General features: G+C 43.0%; 1 protein-coding gene and 1 long non-coding RNA gene across 2 annotated transcripts in view; one reads left to right on the plus strand and one right to left on the minus strand.

Moving 5' to 3' along the window:
• Positions 1-4,742, plus strand: part of LOC136668763 (uncharacterized) — a 242,456-nt gene extending 237,714 nt beyond the window's left edge. The window contains exon 7 of the long non-coding RNA XR_010795525.1: positions 4,438-4,742. This is a non-coding gene — a long non-coding RNA (uncharacterized lncRNA). The remainder of the gene's footprint in view (positions 1-4,437) is intronic.
• sgcd (sarcoglycan, delta (dystrophin-associated glycoprotein)) overlaps positions 1-21,752 on the minus strand; it is a 185,977-nt gene that overhangs the window by 125,064 nt on the left and 39,161 nt on the right. The window lies entirely within an intron of this gene.

The raw sequence follows: 21,752 nt of genomic DNA on the forward strand, positions 1-21,752 counted from the left end.
TACACTTTGTTCTTGTGGCACATCTGGGAGACACTAGAGAGCTCGAGATTTTTCGGTAAAGAGTGATGCTTTAGTGATGACTCTCGAAAAAGGAAAAAATATACATGGGGATTGTCAAAAAGCTACAGCATATGAAACACCTGCTCAGGGCTTTGCCCGGTTCCCTGCTGCCAAAGCTGCATCGGTTTATTGGCAGTTCACTGGAAGAGCTCCAGGCTCATGCTGTCACATACAAGTCGTTCTTGCCACTTATTTTCCTTCACCTCTGTGTACTTTAACTTAGCACCCAGCCAGCATGAATAGTCTATGTGCACATGTACATCCGGGCGTGCTGATACTCATCATACGGAGCCCATGTGTGCAGCTGAGGTTCAGGAACCACGCGCTTTAAAAACTGCACAGAAAACATGTTCCATTTGAATGTAGTCCATTTTAAAACTCAAATGCACACCATGTTCTCCTTAAGCGTGTACAAAGTGTTGCCCTTGATCTGTGCGACTCACGTAAGTAAGAAGTAATGGGAGCTCTTAAATAAAGAGTTCTAAAAATGTTTAAAAGCTTTTATGAAAATACACGGTCCTACCAACAGTGCAGGGTCTGTTACCACCGCAAGCAACATATAAACACCACGTATCGCTGAAGAAAATTCAGCTCCACTCTTGCTTCAGATCTGAAAAAAACCCACAGCTATTTCTGTCCATCCTTCCACTGTGGGAAGACAGCTCAGCACAACGCGGCTGAAAGGACTTGTAGCTGCTGTGAAGCTGTTACTGGGGAAAAAAAAAAAAAAGAAAATTTGCAGATGAAATTACGTTGCTGGTGTTCTCTGTACAAAAGATTTCCAGAGCATCGCGGACTGTGTTTGGGATTATCTGCATAGGAAAACACAATTATATATTTCACACAAGCAGTTTAAAATGTATTTGTTAATTTCTGTACACAACGTTTAAAATAGAAAAACACGAGTCATTTAAAGTCTGAATGTAAAGCACTGCTCTCCAACAGCCTAAGGGTGTGTAAAGAAGATGATTGGTTGCTGTGTGCCAGCTCTTCTGCAGAATCATGAAGCACACTGGCGAGATTATAGCTGACCCCTCTCACCCTGGACATCAGCTCTTCCAGCCACTTCCCTCTGGAAGAGAGTTCAGGGCCATCAAAGCCAGCACAAACCGACACTCACTCGGCTTCCTCCCCAGAGCCGTTGTGCTCATTAACCACAGCTACTATACTTTACATGGAGCTTACTGTGACCCACCGCTGCACTCGGCGCCATAAGATATATGTCCACAATGGTTCAAATATTCACATCCTTCTGCAATGTGCTGAAATACAGTGGCAACAACTGTGCATACCGCCCTCTAATACACTGCAAACCAGGGGTCCTTAAAGTACATACCGTGAAAGTGTACAATTACGGGGAAGTGCTGTTCTCTTGGTTGTTTACGTTCAGAAGCTCCACGTCTGTTGAGGTGGAATGGTGTGTTTGAGCGGGGGAAAATCGACTGTTGCTTGTATGAGGTTGAAGTTTTATTCACTGTTTGAATTACCACGGAAACTCATCTGTAACTCGAGTTGTTAAGTTTTGTAGCACTTTCATTTGGTGTTTACTTTCATGCAGTTAGCGCTCTCCCCATTTTGGTGTCAGTTCCGCCGCATAGGATCTGAAACTGTTTAACTGTTTACTGACCCATCAGACCAATGTCCAGCGTACACACACACACTAGTGGACAGCAAATGCAGAGGGAACAGCCTCTGAATTTTAGATTAAGGTTTTTTTTTTTTTTTTTTTTTTTAATTTCTTTTAATTTTTTTAACATGGCCTTTAGCTACTTTTGCAGTATGGCCACTGCACATCTTCAAACTAACAGTACTAGCGTTAGCTACAGAGTATTATTGTGATTTAGGGACACTAATATTGTTTAATTATTAAAAAAATATTACAATTATTAATTATTTATTAATTATTTATTATTATTATTAAAAAATAGTTTTTCTTCACTTTTTCCCACTGAAAAACTGGCAGCCCTTTGGTTGGACAGTTTGCAAACAGTAGTTTATTTTATAATATACACAATGTAAATAAGGTCTGTGGCTATTTTAGTGTTGTCATGTTGTTGTGTGTTCATAAGCACTACGTTTGTCCATAACCAGTTTCATGAATTAAAACAGAATTAACTACACTACGACACCCCTGCGGTCGACACCCGTAACAATCCAACATTTAGAAATGTCTGCTGTGGAGAGTCGTACATTTTTGTACACACAGCTTGTGTAACCTCCCCAATGCCCAGTGCCAAGTATCGACAACTGTGTAAAACGCTCTCCAGCTTCGGGCTGTGGAACAGTGCACCTGTGTTCTCTGAAGTGATGGAGCACCATCCAGTACCTTTGGGATGAGTTGGAGTGGAGTTTTTGGTCCAGAACTAATCATCCTACATCAGGACCTGACCTGATCCAATGTTCTCCTGACTGAATGAGATCAAATCCTCACAGAAATGTTGTTCCAGCATCTAATCTAAAGCCTCCCCAGAGGAGCAGAAGCAGTTACTGCAGCAAAGAGGGACAAACTCCCTATTGACATCCTTCACTGAAGAAGTGGCGTCGGATGAGCAGGTGTCCAAACAAGGCTGAGGACTGCTGGGGTTATAGCACATAGCAGACAGCAAACAGTGTGTGCCTTGTCAGACATATTTAACGTACTGTTTTTGACTTAATCGTATTTTTTCTAAGTTACATTGCAGTAAAGCAAGCTGTTCTGTTAAAAGTGCATTTATCTGAAGTAAAGAAGCAATGGAGGTCTTCCTGAACTTTGACCTGCTGCTCCAGGCTAAGACTATTTTCTCCAGGCCACATCAGACAGCGATGCATTCATGTCTTCCCACTTCTGTAATAACTTCAGCAGATAAAAAGCAGCCCTTTTGGATGAGAATGTCATGGTGAGGTGCAGGAGCTAGAGCCTTATTTACTGTGAGATGTGGAGAGAGGAAAAGAGACTGGCCTAGTGCTCCCCATCCTCAAGAGAGGACTGTACAAGCGAGTAAGGGGTCATCCAGATTTCTGCATGTACAAACAAGCAAGTCATTCCCGGGGTGAAAAATATACTAATACATGCACAAACCTTTGGTATATGGGGAAATATAAGGGCAAAGAATGGTTAGACTCCCAGTGGATATTGGTGTTTTGTCAAGGGCTTTGTATTTGTGCAGGATATTATATGGTGATTATATTTACATTATTTACTAGTGCATCTAGGTCAAAAAAGCAAACTCTAATGCTGATTGCAAAGGCCATAACATATTTTTGTGTGAAAAATACCAATCTTCTGCATGTTAGCAAAAAATAAAAATGGTTGTGACTAGATACAAATATCTGTTTGAAAATAATATTGGGAATATATGAAATCTGAGAAACGAAAAGGGTCCTTGAATGTACCCCTGAGGCGCACACAAGAATACCAACTGTGGAATAACTTATTCTCCAGTACTCAAATGAATTTAATATTAACATGATTTAGTTGTGCATCTAGACCAAAAAAAAAGTGTAAAATCTAATACAGATTGCAAGCCCAGAACATACGTTTGTGTTAAAAAATATAATCAATCTTTAATATTAATTTATTGACTAGATACAAATATATGTTAAAAATAAAATACTGTGATGCTTTCTATTTGAAGATAATATTGGGAATATATCATATTTGAGAAACAAAAAAGGTCCTTAAATATACCCCTGAGGCACACACAAGATCTCCAGCTGTGTAATAACTTATCCTCCAGTACACAAATGTATTTATATACAGCGGTCCGTGTGGCGCAGTTATCAGTATCGACTAAATCTAATGTAGCGTCCACATTGTGAGTGTCAGATACATTCTCATCAAAGCCCGCCCTGCTGTGCATAAGCAAAACACGACAAAGTAGCGTTACAATCTTTAGAAGCGCCTCAGAACATCCATCACCGTGTGGTTCCAAATAATCATACACGCCGATCTCTTCCTCTCATTCAGTGTTTCCCTTGCACGTTCTACCTCTCTTCCGTCTGTGCGGAGGGAACAGCAGTGCTCCAGCAGGCTTGATGTTAAACAGATGAGGGGGTGCAGTCCTTTTGAAGTCGGGTGGTGTTACATACCAAGGCTTCCCTGCAGCCGTGTTTTGCTAGCAAACCTCAGACACGCCAGGCAAACAAACTCGACTCGAAAGAAGAGCGTGATGCCGCGCTGACAGGCTATAAGTGTGCAAGCTTGTGCAGATTAAGGGACTTTATAGCCTTGTTACAGGTGACAAAAAAGTGGGCAAAAAACTGTCTACATAGTGGAGAATGTGATAAAAAAAAGTGCAAAGGAAGCTGAGAATAGTTTAGGTTTGTTCTTTCTTTATGGCGTGTTTGCATTTTGAAAACTTTTTTTTTTCCCCTGTGCTTGGTTTTCATTTTTTCCAGCTCTGAAACTTCTGCAACCCACCAGTTTTCTGGCAGAACCTTGACATTGAATGCCTGTGGAAAGGAATCCAAAGCCTGTCCCAAACATCAGCGGCTAACTGTGGTGTTCGGGCCCTGGGTGGAGACGGCTGCAACCGAATCAACAGGCAGACAGTAAGCATAACCCGTGTAACCCCATCAGCCGTGTAGCTCACTCTCTCTGTAGCCAGTGCCTCCTCAAGGTCCTTATCTGCCCTTCCAGCTCAATAACAAACTAACCTTGTCCCTGCGAATCATAGCAACAACAAATCAACACCTTGGCACGTGCATGTGCCATCGCCTGTCTGTCTTAAGGCACCTTGACTGTCCTTTCTGTCCTTTGTGAGGGACGTCCAATAGTGTTCCAGCACGGCAGAATCCCCCACCCAACTCCAGACAGTAACTCTGCGATCGTTCCGTAGTGAGCTACTCTGTTTTACTTATTTATAGCAACGCGGTTCCCAGAGGGCCGTCGTGATTGAAACCAAATGCAGAGTGGGAGCGATATCGGAAGTGGAGCAACAGCAGCATCTGGCCACAGAAAAAGAGAATGGGGGGAGTGCGCCACTGAAAACCTTTGGTGCTGCAACTGTGAGAACTTCTGGCACAGCACCTTAAAGACCCGCCCCTTGGCTGGCTTCAGATTATTAATCTCAGATCACAACTCAACACCTAAAATAAACCAGTACGGCAGAAGGCTCGGAGATAAAGATGAGCAAGAGATGAGTCCATAATGCAGCCAAAAAGCCACTTAAACAACAGCTGAGCAGAGCAGGAACTGAAAAACTTCTGTGCAGACAACGAGGCAGCGGTATTACTGACAAAGCCGGGACTTCTCTTCCATCCTGCCAATGCCAACAAGCCCAGCAAGCTAGCAAACAAACAAAGAGTCAGAGAGCAAAGCCCAAGAGCCAGAAACTTACCATCCTGCTCTGTGCTGTCCCCCTGTAGTCCCCCGGCATGGATCCCTAGGAAGTCAGGGTGTATCAGGAAGATAAAGCAAGACTCAGGCTCTTCTAAATCACTGCGTGAGGCCTTGCTCTCTCCTTCTTTCACTCTTTCTCTGTGTTTGTTAGAGAGAGAAGTCACTCAAACCCCCACCCCACCCCCCCTCCTCCTCACTCTCCGTCAGCTTTTCCAATAACAGACAGACGGCCAAATCTCTGCCCAGCGCCTGGAGGAATTTCCTGGACTCTCTGTGCACGCAGTCCGTTATCCAGAGGCCATCGCGATCCGGCCTGACCACCATGTGAGAAAGAAAGAAAGAGAGAGAGAGAGAGAGAGAGAGAGAGAGAGAGAGAGAGAGACAGCTGGATTCTGCACCACTCTGCTAAAGCCTGAGTTACAACCCCTCTGGTCCCCAGCCAGATTTAGAACTGGGAAACACATGTGGGGAAGGCAAGGCAGGGAGGGTTTTTTTTTGTTTTTGTTTGGTGACCCCAACTAGTGTGTGTGTGTGTGCGCACACTCGTATGTTTACGAGTCCCTGGAGCTGGGGGAATTGGAAAAACACATTGCCACCCCCCCCCAGCCCCCACCCTGCTCTTAATGTGCCTGCCTAGCTGACAGTATGGAGCAGAAACGACCACAAAGCCTTTTCCTACACAGCACTTTCTTTTTCTGCATGCAAGCATGAAGTCGTCAGGCTGATGAACAACAGTAATCATTGTTTAGCCGCCTGCTCGGGGCCGGCATTTTAAGTGGCTAGGCTCAAGGAAAACACCAGAGATGTACACAGCGCTGTGTGAGAGTTAAACTCAACACTGACATGTAAGATACTCCACATACAAATCAGTGCAAACGTAAGTAAAATAAGGAAATTGGGCTTTTAGACATGATCCAACACCTGGTCGAGCAGCAAAGATTACTCAATAAAAAACACCCACACAATGGATTCATTAAAAGCCCTTAAACAAACTGAAAGAGCATCAGATAGAGACCAGGAAAACGTAGCTTCACTTAAACTTTTATTTTGAAAATGTGCCACTGAGATTAACGTGTTTTGTCAGACACAGGGTCTTCTTTCAGCCTTCGTTAAGGCCCCTGTTCAAATAGAAATCTGCTCCAATCATCAGCTTCACCTCCGCTTCACCGTCAGAGTCTGGTTTATAAAGTTAGTGTCGACCAGCTCTGGTCTGAGGTCAGTGACGAGAGCACCACAGAGAACAGACGGATCATTACAGTTATAAACTGTTAGGGAAACAGAGGAGGATCTGAGAGTTAGTGAATGTTAATATCAGCTGTGTTCAGGGCGTGAGACAGAGCTCTAAACATGCAGCACGTTAACGTTAGTCTCTGGCCGTGTCCCAAACCGCACACTGCTGCTCTGAACAGTGTGAATACACACACCACCCTCAGCAGTGTCTCTGTAGTGTTTGGTTTGGGACACAGCCTCACTCTCTAACATTAATGTTAATCAAATGCTGCTCTACATCATTATAATTGCAGTATTATACTATAGCTTATAATATTCAGGGTGTGGGGTGGGCTTTGACTCAGTAAATATGTCCCCTCCCACCCCCTCCCAAATATCAGACTCACTCCTACACCCTTGAACCCTCCTTTGCCTATTTTTGCGCAGATTGAAAAGTGAGAAACTGAAGCACAGTTTAAATATTGAGCCAATATTCTGTGATTCTGAACACTGATGGTAATGTTGTAGCTGGTGTTATAACGTTAAGCCACTGATTTAGAGACAGAAGCTGATGTTACTTAAATAAATGAGAAAACTGTAAACTTGTATGTGTGTTTTATTACACATATTTAGGGGGCGATGTGGTACGTTTCCCCTTCGTCTGAGGTGGGGTTATGATAGAACGAGTTTGAGAACCACTGGCTTAATGACTTTTTTAGCCTCAGTGAAGCCTCAGTGAAGTACATACTTGTGCATATGTTTATGTGAAAAACCCATACGTACTGTAGGGTGTTATGATGTTTGTTGCTGCACACAGTGGGGTTTGTCCTCCACATTTAGCCCAATCCGTGCAGTGAAACACACATTTACACACACACTAGTGAACACTAGGGGCCACAGCTGCCCCATAATAATTCAAAATGTTGATACACCCTAATATCAGTGATATATTTATGGTTTAAAAAAGGGAGGAAAAAAAAAAACAACAACAACAAAAAAACCCTGCTGTTCCTCAGGGCTAAATAACAATAGTGAAAGCAGCCACTTGGCTTACCCAAGACATGCTGTTGTGTTGTGTGTGTTATCAGAATATTCCGGCTGCTTTGTTATGGCTTGGAAAACAACCAATTAGAGTCAGAATCTCAAATCAGGATTTACAGGAGGGCCACCATTTCCATGTAACCTTGTTGGAGGAGGGAATAAAATGAGCTGCTTATTCTAAACCCTCTGCACCCTTATCTTATTTATTTATTTATTTATTTTAGCTCTGAGATGTGGCTTTATTTATACATCTGAATTACATCTGTATAATTCATGAGTTTGTAATTTATGCGGGAGTTAAATTTGAATGTACGCCTCCTCTACAGCATTTTTATACGTTAAACTCTTCCGCATCCCACAATGCACTGGTACGGATGGACCCTGAAGTCCATAACGTCTGTTTATACGGAAAGTTGATGCACTACTCGTCCAGAGACTCTGGGAAATGTGTGATAAGAGACCTACGTGATATATGCTCATGGTATACATTCAGATTCTTAACTAACGATTTCCCCTATTTTAACATGTACTCGTTGCTCTCATGCGCCCCCCTTCAGTACACACACAGTGTGTATAATCTGAGTGTAAAAGTGTTGCTAATACAATGGAGCGCCATTCATGAAACCCTGATAAAAACAAAGCTGAATGTATTTTCAGAGAAAGAAGGGACAATCCCGAAAACGTTCTTCCAGATTCACGAACGCTGTGTAACCCCCGGCTTTATTTGCAGAATGTGTGGATATTATAGAATTCCAGTGGTTGGCAAATTGGCAGGAAGTGCACATTTCTTTTCCATTAGCATATAATTACCATAATCCACGCCCATGAATTCACACGACCTACGTATGAGGAAAGCCCAATCAGCAAAATCCTTCAAAATCTGTACAGAAAAGCAAAAGAAAACAACTGCTTTGATATCGGAGGATATCAACATATTACTGAAGTGGCACTTTATTTCATCCACTTTGGAGAAACTTAGTGAGGCCTTAGACCACAGGGTCTTCAAGGTTTAAGCGATGTTCTGTTCATTTATTTATATCTCGATCCAGGAAACACAACCTCTGAATGTTTACTGCATTAGATAATGAAATATAACTGGTGTATGCACATTTCTTTTTCTCAACACCTCTATTAACAACATTCAGATTTCTGTTTCGCCTAAAGGTAGGAGGTCTTAGTTTCTGGAGGGGAATAAACCCACACACGTCTGTATCTTCTGCACACGGCAACTAATGCTAATTTTGTTCTTACGTACAAACAGTTTGAGACTTTGTACTCTTTAATAAATCTGGTAATTTACCAATACCGTGTTTTACAAACGATTTCTGAGCAAATTCCTTCTGCTTGCATTTAATGAGTGAGGCCCTATGAGACACTGCCAAGTGTCTGGAGCGATATAAAATGCAGACGGCTCTAGAACTCAATTCTCTTCATGGATCTGCATCCAGTATCATTTCTGTGTGAGTTGGAGTTGGAGTGATCCAAAACTAGCCATCCAGCTAATATCAGAAGTAATATTGATGTGGCTGAGTGCAAGCACAGCCTCACAACAAGTGTTCCAAGCTTCATAGGATAGTAGAGCTATCTTACGGCAGCAAAGAGGGAACAAACCCGTTGTTGATGTGCTTGATTTTACAAGAATCACTGGACAAAGAGTTGACTGCAAATCCACACTCATATAATTTATTACTCAAACGGAGAAAATAATAAAAACACACAAAGAATATTATTGCCCTGTTGCTATAGTTCCTTTCCTAGCTAGGTTAATTCCCATGTCAACTCCAATACAGCTGCTACTAAACAATACCCACATTCTCTCCACCCAAATGAATCGTGACAATAGTAAAAATAGCCTGCACTGTTTTCTTCCTGCCGGGGAACAGCTCACAGACCAGGTCCTCTAAGGTCTTGATGGAGACCTACAACAGCCCGAAGAGCAAGCGAAGCGCAGGCCAAAGAAACTTGTCTATTTCTATACTCTGAATTTGAATACATGCCCCTTGTGACCCCGAGCTGGAGAGCATCTGTTCTTTCAACCCACTGAGCCTCGATCTGAGTACCACCTGAATCTGCCAAACCAAGGCCAGGGTCAGTTTTCAGTCTGTTAAACTAGCAGAGCCCCAGTGGAACAACTGGCCTTGCCATCATCAGGACGATCACACTCCCAGCGCTGGCTGTGGATAAACCTGTCAATGTGGGAGCAGATAACTCTCTTATTGAGTTTGAAAAGCGGCTGCATCCTGGCTCCGATTTCTTTTTTTTAAAGCCTGGTTAGGACCATTATTCAGAGCATGTTCCTTCCACATGCTTTATCATAGTGTCATATCATAGTCTTGCTAAAGAGCTCTTATACATGTTACATGTCGTGCTATTCCTTGACAGGAGACTGTGTGGTACACAGAGAGTAATGCCATTACACACTACACTATGTCGGCTAGAAGGTAAACTAATAACAAGGTTGTCGTAGGAATTAAAGGAACGCTCTGTAATATTTTTGCCTTAAAATTACAGCTTCATAATCATTGCGGAGCTCCACTGAGCTGTGATAGGGATAAGAGAGACTCCGTCATTGCTACTCCAGCCTCAGCACTGCAGAAACTTTTGGAGGAGGGTAGGAACTTTGACGAAACGGGAGAACAACCTGAAAGTGAACACAGAGCTACAAAGCTAAATAGCTTGAGTTAAAAATGAGTTTCTGTGGTAATTTAAATAGTGAATAAAAATGTACAGACAACTTACACTTCAGCCAACAACAAGGGGAGGAACACCATGTAAGATGTGGTTTGTTTATTTTCTACCCTCCACCAAGAGTTACATAGTGCAGTTTCTGCAGTGCTGAGCCCATATTAGCAAAGACAGCAGCTCTATTCGTTCCTATTATAGGTCAGTGGAACATCGCAATCACATCACAAGCTGTAATTTTAAGCTAAACATATTACATAGTGTTACTTTAACCATTATTCAATGCAACTAAGTGCTTTACATCAATTGCAACAAGATCATCTGCTGGCTGCAGCTATGCCAACTCCACACCAGGCCGTTTATCTGCAGTGGCCCTGTCACTTCTGAAGCAGTGGAATGGATTAGAGCTGGGAGGAGGTGCTGAAGTTGTGATGCAGAGGATGCAAGATGTGGAGAGTGAAATTGAAGTGGACGTGTTACATAAGGAGATTGGGGGAGGGGGAATAATCAATGTGCTCAGCCGAGATAGCAGCCTTTATTAAGCATAATGGAATCTGTTCTGTTTCATTACAGCGGTGGCATCAGAGGGGCTCCTGTTTGTGTCGTCATGTCGCCTGTGGTCCGTGGGCCTCGTGGCTATTCCCTTGAGGGCTAGGACACCGGCCTGACCCCTAGCCCCTAGCCTGGAGTCAGCGTGCGTTGAAAGGGCAGACTTGTGTAATATTGTAATATTTCATAACCTCAGAATCTTTCAGAAGCTGGTTAGGCATCAGGGTATCGATCTGCTAACACAGTGAGAAGGAGGCAATGAAAAATCATCTTGACATGGCATCTGTAGTGTGACCTTCTTGCGTCCCTTGGGACCTGTGGGTTGACATTTTGAAATTTCAGCCCGCAAATTGTGGGTGAAACATGGAGGACGTTCGGGGAGGCAATCTGTTTCCCGGTCCCTGCAGGAAGTCGAACAACCAAACGGGGAACGGGCAACATTGAGAAAGTATTGGAAAAGTATTTGTCAAAAAAGCAGGACTCACTGGGTTAAGGTATAAAGCAATTGATTTTTAAATGCACTGACTTTGAGGCAAGTTACCCACAGTCGTGCCCAAGCTTGAGGCTGCTTCCTTCCAATCGACTCTTGAGGACACAGTCATCCGGTTCTAAGCAAACAACTCTGCGGGGAAGAACCACTATTAGCATCTGTTAATCAAAGTCCCCCGCTCCCCCACTTCAATCATTCCTCTCGCAGGTTTTAAGGGGGAAAAACATACTGCTGCTATTATGCAAAGCTGCTTTTCGAGGGTGCACAGGCAGCAATTGTTCCTTGTAAGCTGTGTATGATCAGGATGACAGCTGCCTTTTCCAAGGGAACCAGGAGAGAGAGAGAGAGGGAGAGGGGGAGTACAGGAAGTGGGCCTATGAAATATCCCCCCAGTCCACAGTCAGAGAAGGCCCTGTTAAATGTTCCTTGGCCCTGTAACTATTGTTCAACTGCTCAGTGATTCAGAAATGAAAGGACATTTATACGTGGACTAGACTGTTTGCAAGAGGGGGCAGTGAGTGATTGCTTTGCCAAGGGTCTGGAGGGTGCCCCCGGACTGGGAGGCATGTACACGCAGCATATTACACACACCTCATGTCATTCAATCTTACTGTCCACCTGTGCAATATTCTCATCGATCTTGCTAGTGCATCCTTTGTGTACTCAGAAATGTATTCCATGCAGACCCTCCATTAGTCTTGCCTGACACTGAATGCAATACTAATCTTACATGCACGTCTGTGTCACAAAGGAGTGAGTGTAGTGGCGAGGCTTGAAAGCCAGGTCCTCCTAGATTTGTGGCTATTAAAATAAAAAACAGTAACAGAACAATATTTCAAATGTTAAAGAAACACTATGTAATATCTCACCTTAAAATGACAGCTTCAAAATCACTGTGATGCCTCACTGACCTGTAACAGGGAGAATTACGCCCCTGTCATCGCTAGCCTGGACTCAGCACTGCAGAAACTGCACTGTGTAACTTTTGGAGGAGGGTAGGAAACCACCCCCTCCCTCTCCCAAAAAAAAACACATCTTATCTCGTGTACCTTTCAAATCGAATACAAAAGGCACTGTTTTCTTTCTTAATAATGTTCAATAAATAAGAACTAGACAAAACCCATCATAATTTTTGAGCAGACGCTATCTCTAGGGCAACATTTACACAGCTGAATGCCACTGTCGGCCCTGCAAAAAGGCGCTGAAAAGTCTTTCTTTTTCAAGGCCTTGTAAACACAGCGTTCTCCAGTTCCTCCAGAGAATTCAGCCGTTTCCACGGTACCAGGCATCACTGGAAGCTCAGTGTTTTTTCAGTAGCAGGTTTCACTGGTCGTTCTGATATTAATGAATTTCTTGTTTGATGTACACACTCCTGTCCACCTCATTTTCCACACAGTCTCTGGGCTTCACTGACCATTCCGCAGCACTGTATAGTTCTACAGTTACAGACTGTAATCCATCTTTCGCTCTACTCCCTTTATCCCCCTTTCACCTTGCTCTTCCATGATCAGGACCACCACAGAGCAGGTATGGATTGGGTGGTAGGTCATTCTCATGTGTTAACGTGTGTACTGTGCTCATGAGTTGAATTCTCTCTCTCTTTCGAAATATCTTCATGAATTGCCTTGTGTTTCATGAAAAACGTTTCTTCACGTTGGATGATTTATCATCGGTGTTTAAATCACAGCTTTATGTGTTTAGTGCTCATCGTCCAAACAATGCAGAAGTCTCTGGGCCTTGATGCTGTTTACGTGGCTCTCACAACCTGTAACGAGGATCCCTCTCAAATAAAATCCTGGCTACTCCCCTGCTCTGACATGCACATACACAAACACTCGCTCAGCTTCATGCACATACCACTGTCTCAACATCTGTTGGCTGTGAACACGCAGAGGCACCGGGGGCTGGCTTAGCGGCATGTATCCCTGATGGGGCTGTTGATCGTCGAGCAAATAGCGTCTTTGGCATCAAAGCTCCTTGGCAAAAGTCAGGCAAGCCTGGCTATGTACTAGTCAACTGCCACCATCTATGAGCACTCAGTAGGTAATGGAGGATAGGGATGGTGATTGTTCACTAATGCTCAGGAGCCGCAACACGAACCCTGGTGGTAGACAGGGACAGTTTAGCAATTATGCTACTTTCATACCCCAGGTTTTTCCGAGAGCTTGGTATGTAGCCCACTGACATTCACAAGCACATTGTCGGTGTGCACTTTGCAGCTTAGCAGGGTGGAGACATTTTACTGGGGGTGAATGAATATAGAAGTACTGGTGCAGGTGAATAGTACAAGCAGGAGGTGGCCAAAAACAGAGAGTCAAAGAAAAGAGCATTAAGAGCAGCTTAAAACCACAGTTATGCGCTATTCAAAATGGTCCTTGTACGTCAAAGGTGATCAAATGCAGCCCAGGTATGTCTAATAACTGAAGCTTGTTCTGGATTATAGCTAAAACGCTAATGTAGCTAAGTAACAGAAGCCTAAACACAATAAACATCACACTGTTCTCAAACAACAATAATTATGAACAGCCGTGTTAATTTTGTCAAAGAACACTGATGAAAAACGTTTGTTACAATCTATTTGTCACAATGAAAACTAGACGAGAACGAAATAAAAATAATCATTTGAAACACAAGGACAGGAATTAAACGTTTTACACATTTAATCAAAAACACAAATTATATTACTGATTTGAAAAAAAATTGCAAGGAAATAAAACAGGAAAAGGCTCCATCTGTTTACTGTTGTCAGGGCAACAAGAGCAGCCAGGCAGAATATTAAAGAGGAGTCGACTCCCAAAGACTCAGTATCTTCCAGCTTCAGTGAGTCACTTGTATCAACTGTCAGCCAGTGATTCAAAGAGTTGAATCTCTTGGAGTCGACTCACTCAAGTGCCTTGTGACTTTGAACTTAAAATAAATGCAAAAGGTGTTAGAACAAAGTTGGCAAATTCCTTCCATGATTTTAGATGTTAGTATATTTTTAAATGTAAACCTTTTTTAAAGCAATTGTTTATGAAAGTTAGTAATACATTTTAAAATGTTAGTAATCAGTAAAACCTTAAAAATAAACAACTAAAATTAGACTAAATACTTTTTAGATTGAATGGATTTAAAGGAGGCTAAAATATAGACTAATTAGACTAACACTAATTAAATGACTACAATGAGACTAGGACTAATAAACCTTTTAGTAAAAAAAAAGTCTAAGACTAAAACTGAATCAAAATAAGCTGCCAAAATTAACGCTTCAGATCTGATAGAATTCTCAAACTTATATCGTCTCCCTATTATTATTATTTTTATTAATTATTTCTGACTACAATACCCAGCATGCTTTACACAAACATACCCCACAGACTTTGGAAAGCCCCCTGGCTCTGTTTTAGCTTCCTGAACTGGCTATCTAACGTCCTTCCTGCATTTGTCAAATAATCCATCCTCGTGTATCTTCCAAAATCCCCTGATATTTATTTATTTATTGTTTTTTTTTTCATAGGAAATGTCATTGAGCTCAAAAGTTTTTCCTATCTTCAAGATGCATTACCACAAGGGTGTTTAAATAATGTTAAATCAGATCTGACTTATAGTGGCACCAATGTAGGGGCAGTTGGGCACGTGTTAAACCAGTGACAATGGTAAAGGTATCTAGGCTCATGTGCAGCTGCTCCATGTGTCCCATTTCAGTTCAAATCTTTTCCAAACGTGTTCCAAAATCTGTGCACCTCGCTTTTTATAAACCTTCAGGCGCTCAGTATATAAACTTAAATTATATAGAAAAGCTAAAAAACAATAGTAGCCGCCTTGAAGCCACTTCTATTAAAAGTTGTATGTCATACAGTGTCTGAGACCCGCACTTCATCCCCTGCTAATCTTAATTTACCACATAAAACACAGAGGATCTTAAGGAAAAGGTTGAGTAGGTTTGTGTTGACGTTAAGCACACAGTAAGTGGAGTGGAGTACAAACAAGACTCCACTCCCCACTGGAGACGGACGATGCACATGCTGAAGACAGAAGGCCTGGATAAACAGGCAAGGGGAGCAATCACTCAAATCAAATCCTCCTCAAAATGTCATCAGCTCAATACGAGCTTATCAGCAAGTGCCCAAAGAGGGAGGATCCCGATATCTGGTCGACAAGAGCTTGTTTTAACCGAGCATCGTGAATGTCACGTTATTTGCAAGTCTTTGAGTAAACATTAGGGACAAAAAGAAGAAATACACGAATGGATCTGTGGACAAATTTGTCGTGGTATAAGCTTTCGACTGTGATATAACGAAGTTGGAAGCAATCGTTTTAAAACCACGCATCAGGTGTTGGCTTGGTTTGCTGATTTTCTAAAGGACACGGCCTCTACAGAGAACAAATTTAAATAGGGCTTTTATTCAGTGGAAAAATGCTAAGATAAAAGTAATGTTTTCTGTAGAGCAGGGATTCCCAAAATGTTAATAACCACAGATCAGATAACACCCGCTGGTATTTCCGTGGCCCAGTGGTTGCCAAACATTTTCGGCATTGCCCTACTTTTTTAGAACATTTTCAAGCCCCCTCCAATACAGTCTTATGTATGTACACGTTTCCTGTTTGGTATCATCTGACAAATCTGTCACCAACTCAGTGTTATCTCTCTAAATGACATTAGATTAAAACATTGAAGAAAAAAAAATCTAGTATTGTTAACAACTCTGTGGTTGTCTGTTTACCTTCGAGACTTCAGAATGACCACCGTGCTCTGTGTGCATTTCAAGCCACATGTGACACAGTTTGGCCGCAATATGGCTTTAATTTAACATAGCACGGGCAAAATGCTGAGAAGTGCACTGTAGTGCACAGAGCAATTGAGCATTGTTGGGAGTCAGCAAATGCCGTCCTGCATCGAGGCTGAAAGTTGGCACTGGTGTGCGCACCTTCATTAAATACAACAATGGTTTTACATTTCTGGAGGCTAGACAGAACCACACATCTGGTGTGCGATGGCCTTAGTTCACGAAGAGATATCATGAGCGTATACACGTCTTATCCTTCGAATATCGCCCGCAAAACGTGACGCCTCTCGTCGCACTTGGAGCTCACTCATTTCCTGTGGAAAAGGACAATATAAGATCAGTGTGAGCCTGACCATTGCGACACTTCATGACCTAGCTATTCAACTGTTCACATCATTCCATCGCCAACCCCCCACTGCTATTCGTTTCCTACAGTACAGCCCAATTACATGAGCCACCTGATTTCCTCAGCCTTCATTCTCCTCGCTCTCTCAGGCATCATATCCTCCATTATCTGCTCTGGCTGAATTCTACCCTGCCTCTCAGAACGCTCCTGTAATTAAGCTCCATCACACTTTAGGAGAATCAATGCTTGATTGAAGCCAGAGACGGATTGGATCTCTTCGTCTCTGGGATGGCCTTTAAAGACGGTGGATTACGCTACGTGACGCCCGGGCGGCGCTGCGATTTTCCCCGATGGCTTTAATCACTCTCCGCAAGTCTGCTATGTGTTTATTTTCCTGACAAAACATTGATTACTATGGTCCAAAAACAAGAGACAAGAATGAGACGCTACCTGTGTACCATCCGCCGCACGCAAAACAGACAAGAAAGTGTTGTTTATGAGAAAGGGACGCAGTTTGAAGAACAGGAGATGGGTGGTGATTACCAGCTCAGAGGGAAATTAGGCAAAGGGTTTGCATATTTATATGTCCACGACTGGAATCATTTTCTATTCATTTAAAAGATGCTTACGTCGGTGGAGCAACTGTCGCAAATTCTGCAGCTACTTTTGTAAACAACCAAACTTTGGTGTAATTCAAATAATCTGAGAGCTGATAAATGCTCTCTGTGCATTTCACTGTGCACAAAGAGCAGTACCAGGGACACACCACTGAACAAATGCAACACAAAACCGAGGTCCTGACTCTCTGAAGGTATAAACGATGGTTGAGGTCAATCATGGCCTCCTAATCATCCCCATTGTCAAATAAATTGTCTGTCACTCCCTCCTATCTCCTCTCTACCCAACAGCTCATGTGTGGTGAGTGTAGTCGTGTGGATTGGCTGCCATCACATCATCCAGGTGGAGGCTGCACATCGGTGGTGGCTGAGGCGACTCCCTAATGTTCCAAAGAATTTGAAGCCCTTTAGGTGTCTAGAAAAGTGCTGTATAAGTGTCACTATCATCATCACCGTCATCGTCTGATCCTAAGAGTTTAAACTGTGTTATTCTGAAGATATCTCTTTGGTCAGCGTGTGTTTGAGGCTTATGTCTCTGTGTAATCGCTGTCTCCGCTGTCCTTGTGAAAGGAACTCTCTCTACGGCAGATGAAGGTGAAAAGACGGACTCTGCAAGTTGGTCAAACTTTTTAAAGTTTAATCAGCTGCGGGTTTATATTTTCTCACATCACACGGCCCAAAAATCTCCTATAATTACTTATCCTTTGGGGCAGTAACTGCTTCTACTCTTCTTGAACGACTTTACAGGTGTGTTGAAAGTTACAGGACACCGTTTGGTTTCAGAAACGAAAAGGAAAATGAGATATTTGAATACCACAGCGAGTAATGGGTGAGAGGCATGCCTTTTAGGTCCGGAACATGGCCGCCATCTTGAAACCCACTATGCTGGACCAAGGGCATGTTTTTCCAATGGGAAGGTGGTCATGGAGCAGATCAGAGACGACGAGAATTGTCTCAGAAATCGATTGCCGCAATCAGATTTGTAATATCTCTTTTAGTTCAAAAGTAATCAACCCAGAACTTTTGTTCATAACAGGTTCGTCCAGACCCTAAATACTACCTGACAATGCTACAGGAAAGTGTTCCCTTCCTTTCTGGCAGAAGATGGCACTGAGCATTTAGGGTCTGGTCGAGCCTGTAAAACGAGCCTTTATGTCTGCATTTCGTTGTGTATAGTGTCAAGTCTCTCTGGCCAGTCAGCGCTCTGCTAGGTTTACACGTCAAGGTTTAGTCTCTACTCGGTTCACTTATAATCAAGAGAGAGCAGGGACTAAAAAAGTACAACATTTGCTTAATGGAAAAGCAAACAAAGCAGATTAGAGCATTTACCATGCTGGGAAAAGCCATCCTGAAAAAACTAGACCAAGTAATTGACCTATTACTAGATGAAGTAGCAATAATTTAATCAGTTTAAGCGAAGACATGAAACAACACAGCTTTATTTCAAATCTCCTCTCACCTCAGCGAGAACTGGATGTCTACGCTCTCGTCTCTGATGAACAGATATCCTCTCTGTGTTTCAACAAGGTTACATAGTCACTCACTCACTCACTCACTCAGGGCAAACACACTTTTACTAATCTGCTCAAATTTGACATATCATTTTACGACGTGAAAACAAAGTCATATTCGCTCCACAACTAACACGACTCAGAAACAGAGCCAGAGCGGGTGGTGTGGCGTCCTACTGGACACGGTGTTTCAGACATGCCTGGACTTGCACAGACATTCATATCACAAACAGCTTATTTCTGTATCTGGAAAATGAATTCTGTTAGTCCAACAGTAAAACAGTGCGGCAGTGCCAGGCATGTTTGCTTACATAAAAATAAATGACTTGCGTAGATATGACAGCTTTGTTCTTTTCTCTTTTCATATCAAAATCAATTCCCTTGTTGTTGTTTTTATCGTAGTTTCATCTCAGCACGCCATTACACAAACAGAGGACTATTTTAATTATTGCACAAAGGCTAAAACTGCCATTTGTTTCCAAAAGTTTCCAAAGTATAACAGGTTAACCTTTAGAAGATGCAGCTATTGCTGGTGAAGCTTGTTGTAATTCAGTGTTAAGAATTTCTCATTTGAAGCTCATTGAAACAAGTAGGAAAAAGTGTGTCAAAAGCGAGGATTCATAGCAAAAAATTATAATAAAAACAAGTGAATGAAGTGCTTTCCTTCCGTATTAAAAATAAGCTGCTACATAAATACAAATGCACTTATATACAACTGCTACATATACAGCAAACTCAGAGATTCAGAGCATCAAATGTACTCTGTTACATGAGGTACATGAGTAACTAATTAATATATTAACATATTAACCATTGGGCGGCACGGTAGCGCAGCAGGTGGTGTCGCAGTCACACAGCTCCAGGGGCCTGGACTCGATTCGATGGGTTCGATTCCCGCTCCGGGTGACTGTCTGTGAGGAGTGTGGTGTGTTCTCCCTGTGTCTGCGTGGGTTTCCTCCGGGTGACTGTCTGTGAGGAGTGTGGTGTGTTCTCCCTGTGTCTGCGTGGGTTTCCTCCAGGTGACTGTCTGTGAGGAGTGTGGGGTGTTCTCTCTGTGTCTGCGTGGGTTTCCTCCGGGTGACTGTCTGTGAGGAGTGTGGTGTGTTCTCCCTGTGTCTGCGTGGGTTTCCTCCAGGTGACTGTCTGTGAGGAGTGTGGTGTGTTCTCCCTGTGTCTGCGTGGGTTTCCTCCGGGTGACTGTCTGTGAGGAGTGTGGTGTGTTCTCCCTGTGTCTGCGTGGGTTTCCTCCGGGTGACTGTCTGTGAGGAGTGTGGTGTGTTCTCTCTGTGTCTGCGTGGGTTTCCTCCGGGTGACTGTCTGTGAGGAGTGTGGTGTGTTCTCCCTGTGTCTGCGTGGGTTTCCTCCGGGTGACTGTCTGTGAGGAGTGTGGGGTGTTCTCTCTGTGTCTGCGTGGGTTTCCTCCGGGTGACTGTCTGTGAGGAGTGTGGTGTGTTCTCCCTGTGTCTGCGTGGGTTTCCTCCAGGTGACTGTCTGTGAGGAGTGTGGTGTGTTCTCTCTGTGTCTGCGTGGGTTTCCTCTGGGTGCTCTGGTTTCCTCCCACAGCCCAAAAACACTCGTTGGTAGGTGGATTGGCGACTCAAAAGTGTCCGTAGGTGTGAGTGTGTGTGTCTGTGTTGCCCTGTGAAGGAATGGCGCCCCCTCCAGGATGTGTTCCCGCTTTGCGCCCAATGATTCCAGGTAGGCTCTGGACCCACCGCGACCCTGAATTGGATAAGGGTTACAGACAATGAATGAATGAATGAATGAATACTCCAAAACTGAAAATCAAAATGGTTGGTGAAAGTTGTGTGAATGTATATGAAATTATACAAAGGATTAATGTTAAATAAATGTTACAATTTTTGAATCCTACAGCAAAATAAAGTTTACATTGCTTCAGTCATTTTAATGACACTCAAATGTAGCTCAGACCAGGTCTCAGCACATTTTTAACGTTCTTGTCTCGACCGCGTTCTCGTTGGAGTGATTAGGTCTAATCTCACAGCTCATCACGGAAATAAGGATCAGTGACGTCGCTTTCAAAAGACACTTGTGCAAAACACTTTGTCTGCGATTAATTTACGCTCCCTACTTAGTGCTTCACTCGCACTAATATGGCCACGCACAGAGGCATTATGGATAATGTAGTACGGCAGACCTAATTAACACTGGCCACACGGCTATAAATGTCTAAGTTATAGGCTTTCAGCAGTAACTCAGGCCAACGGACAACAGGTCCGGAATAAATGTCCACAGTTAGTATTAAATCTTTTAAAAGAGCAGGGCTCAAATACACTCTGATAAAAACAACCAAACCTGATGATAAATCGGTGCAATAAAAGAGATATGAATCATTTGCATTATAAACAGGTACAGAACAAAAAGGGATGCTCTGAAGCAGCTACTCCTGAGTCTGAGGTCAGCATGCTTCATGCCAAACATTAGCCAGAGGGGAGCTGTGGAGCACTGGAGCTGGAGTAATTAAAGAAGTATCATTCATTACCTTTGGGACACGATGGAATGACTTGTGTAATCTTGTGTGCACTTGGCTTCACTAATGTCCTGGTGCCTAAATGAGAACAAAACCTCACAGAAATGTTCCAACGTCTAGGCCAGTGCCTTCTGAAACCGTTACTGCACAGAAGTGCACACACGTCTTAAACCTTTGGCCCTGGAGCGAATGCACACTGTAAGACACGACTGTGATGATGTTGTGTTTTTATCCCTGGTGAATATTTCTGGTTGTGTGCACTTCTGAGAATGTTTTTCAGCGCAGACAGGAACATTATCTCAGAAGCGGTAAATGTGGGAGAGCATCTAAGCAGGTGCGGACCCCCTGCTGCGACACTTCCACTGTTGTAAAATACGCTCTGTGCATGGAAGGCATATATTAGGCGTTAAGGCCTTAACAGAGCTAACAGTATGAGGTTAAACATGGATCTGTCTCATACTTCACATGTCGTTCCATATGTCTGAGAGCTTGTTTATAATCCCTGCAGAATGTAGAGCTGGACTTAAAGTGAGTGACAGTGAGGGGAAGGGCGTAGAGAGGAAGCACTACAGTTAACCACCAGCGTTAAGTTGCCGTACATGTCATGAGCATCTTTCATTTTCAACAGACGTCAAAACATGAGACCAAACATTAAAGATGATATTCGCAA

Source organism: Hoplias malabaricus, chromosome 15 (genome assembly GCF_029633855.1).
Source record: "Hoplias malabaricus isolate fHopMal1 chromosome 15, fHopMal1.hap1, whole genome shotgun sequence".
In the NCBI taxonomy this organism is placed as follows: Eukaryota; Metazoa; Chordata; class Actinopteri; order Characiformes; family Erythrinidae; genus Hoplias; species Hoplias malabaricus.